The sequence below is a fragment of the Herpailurus yagouaroundi genome, unplaced genomic scaffold, assembly GCF_014898765.1.
Source record: "Herpailurus yagouaroundi ecotype Mexico unplaced genomic scaffold, PumYag 212, whole genome shotgun sequence".
Classification (NCBI taxonomy): domain Eukaryota; kingdom Metazoa; phylum Chordata; class Mammalia; order Carnivora; family Felidae; genus Herpailurus; species Herpailurus yagouaroundi.
The window spans coordinates 1,002,852-1,006,465 of NW_024412443.1; positions in this window are offsets into that span (position 1 = coordinate 1,002,852).

Here is a 3,614-nt window from a genome sequence, read left to right on the forward strand (position 1 = left end):
ACAGCTTGTGAGTTGGTGCCACACATCAGGCTCTGTGCTGACAGCTCAGAGCCTGGAGACTGCTTTGGATTCTGTGTCTACCTCTCTCTCTGCCCCTAACCTACTAGCATTCTGTCTCTGTCTCTCTCAAAAATAAATGAACATTAAAAAAAAAATTTAAAAGCACGTGCACAAGGGTGCCTGGGTGGCTCAGTCAGTTAAGCATCCAACTTCAGCTCAGGTCATGATTTAACAGTCTATGAGTTTGAGCCCCGTGTCACGCTGTGTGCTGACAGCTCAGAGCCTGGAGCCTGCTTTGGATTCTGTGTCTCCATCTGTCTCTGCCCCTCCCCTGCTCATGCTCTGTCTCTCTCTGTCTCAAAAATAAATAAAAAACATTAATTTTTTTTAAATAGCACATGCACAATGACAAGACAAAGAAGCTACACAAAAAGCATAACCTCAGTAAGGCATGACACAGACAAGGTGCCAAATTCCCACAAGCTCTATGTGACACTATCCGAATAACAAAATACAAATGACACAATCCTGCCTCACTACCTCCCAGGGTTACACGACATATCTTGAGCTTTCCTGGAGAGAAAATCCAGTTCCAGAAATGTCTGTAGGAGACTGAAGGGGAAAGCCAGCAGCAGGCCTGAACCAACATCAGAGGAGAAATTCCCCAAGTGTGAAGACAAATATCAGCACATGGGGAGACCTTAGCCCTGACCACAGGATAGGCAGGTGTCACACACAGTGCTGTGGGCACATGGGGTTCATGAGTTGACAGAAGAGCTCTGGAGACACTACAGTGAAGGGAAGAGAGACAGGAAGGGGACATTTCACATCTGCCTGCCACAAGGTATAAGGAAAAACTGAAGAAGATACAACCAAACTCACTCACAATCACAGAAAAGGTCTATGAGATAAAACTAAAAAAACTGTCTAGTTAACACATATTATCATTTTTTGTAAAAGAACATAACAACCACGGACTAAACTCTTGAAAAAGCTTGGAGGATGCAACAATGTACAAGATAAAGAGTGACAAGGAGACAATAGCCATGAGAAAATAAAGATGAAAACATGGAAATGTACAATTATTTTATAGATCACTAATGAAAAGATAAATCATGTGCATTTTGATAGGCAATGTGTTAAAATTGTAGCCACAGCAATAGATGAACATGGCTTTGCATTAGAGTGATGTAAGTGACATGAGCCTCAGTTTCTGTATATTTAAAGACAGTGGTGGTGATGTGGCCACAGAAATGCACACATTCCTGATACCAGGGAATGGAGTGTTTACAGCGGCACATGTTATGTGATACAGTACCCATGAAAGTGCACAGTAGAAAGATCACTACAGACAGGAAGGAATTGGAAGGTATGAAGAGTTGAATGCAGGGGGGACAATGGCCTGACTGCTGGTGCCTCAAGGTTTCTCTGCAGGTCGTGGAAATACTATCAACTTCATCATGGTGGTGGTGACCAAAGCCCATAAATGTACTTAGCATCATTTATATCTATTGTTTAAATGTTCTCCAGGCCCTGGTGCATGTGTAGTTGGGCTCACATGCATGTGTTCCTGGGACCTCTGTGCTACCTCAGGCAACACTATAATCTGGGTATCACTCCTTCTTCCTCAAGGACTGGTCTCAACACAAAGAGGACTCCCCCATTGGAGCCTCCACAGAAGCTTTCCAATTAAAGAGAGTCAAAGATAAGGTCTATGGGATCAGGGGGTTTTGTCTTACTTTCTCGCTATCAGAGAAACACTAACTAACAGTAGCTGTTCCCACTGCCATGAGAGAGAGCACGGTGATAGTCAGTCTTGTCCTCAGGCTGCAGCCCAGAGATGAGCGGAACCCCTGCATTGGCTGAAACATCTCTGGATTCAGAGGAGCAGCTGGGGATCCAAGATCCCAACTGTGTACTTGAGTGGGAGTAGTCATACAGGAGGGAGCACATGTGCACACATGTGCACACACTGCTCAGCACTGCACTGAGGGGATAAAGCCCTGCAGCCCAGCCTTGATTTGGGGCCAGAAGGACCTAGCTCTTGTCTCCACCATGGCATGGGTCCTCCTCAGCCTCCTCCATGATGTCACAGGTCACGTGAGGAGAGTTCTCACTGTCTCCATACCAACCAGTACCCACAGGCCCTACCTGAGTCTTGTCTCCTCCAACAGTGGTCACCAGCCTCCCAACTGAAGCCCTATGAAGAAATTCCTAATAAGTATTGAAAATGAGAAAATGGTAGGCAAGAACAGGAGGAGTGCTGCATGCCCATGTCTGAAGAATGTCATAAAGAATTTACAATCAAAGAATGCCCCAGGGGCTGGAACCAGGCCCTCCCAATATGGTTCAGAGACAACAGCAGGTAAGAAGGGCTGGGTCCCCACACTCAGGCACCTGAAATGTGTGAAGACCAAGGACAGGCTGTTGAAAGAACATGGAGGAGTTCAGAGTTGATGTCCTGTGGGATGTGAGAGGCTCCCAGCAGCCAGCAGTGTGCTCCAGATTCCCTGGGTGAACACAGGATGGGTGGCAACAGCCACATGGAGACATTTCTCTGTGACTATCTTCACTGTGTGTCCTACACTTGACTTTTTTTCTTTTAAGTGTGTGTGTGTGTATGTGTGTGTGCGTGTATTATTAGTATACCAACAAACGTCAAAACATAGCCTGACACCAAAGCCAGCAAATCAGTGTCTGGGAATGTACTGCCTCTCTGTACTTTATTTTTCCCATTACATGACATGCCCTGAGTAGAGAAGCTGCAAAATGACATACACGAAGTGTATTGGTATTTGTCACGATACCAATTCTCCAAGCCATTAATTCTGTAACAAAATGAAGGATTGAAATTAGATGCAAGTTATGCAGCAGGAGGGAAAAACTCTGACATGAATGCATCACACATGGACAAAATGAATGTGTCACCTAAATTACTTACCAATGAAGTAATACGAGGTTTGCACTATCTTGACAGAGGTGAAAACACCTTAAGTTGCCGTGGTTGTACATTCTTGCCCTTCCCAAAGATGGGGATTCCTCTTGGGAGTAAGATCCTAAGAGAATCAGACAGAGTGTATTGGAACGACCATATGTAGAAATTAGACAGGGACCTGTAAGCTGCAAAACCTAGGTGGGGCTTTCAAGTGCCTGCCCTGTGACCAGTAGAGGGTGCTGTGCTACCACCCTGAGGCCCCCTACTCAACTGCTTAAAGGAGACCAGTCATAGGAGCCAGGACCTGTGTGTTGGGCTCTGTGATCCCTGCTGGAGACTCAGCAGGTGTGTCCCCTCTGTCTTGGCAGAGTCTCTTGAGCAGGTACCTGTGTGTTGTTTTTTTTTTTAATTTTTTTTTTCAACGTTTATTTATTTTTGGGACAGAGAGAGACAGAGCATGAACGGGGGAGGGGCAGAGAGAGAGGGAGACACAGAATCGGAAACAGGCTCCAGGCTCCGAGCCATCAGCCCAGAGCCTGACGCGGGGCTCGAACTCACGGACCGCGAGATCGTGACCTGGCTGAAGTCGGACGTTTAACCGACTGCGCCACCCAGGCGCCCCGGTACCTGTGTGTTTTGTTAGCAGGCACATCATCCCAGGATTCTCCCCATAGGTGAA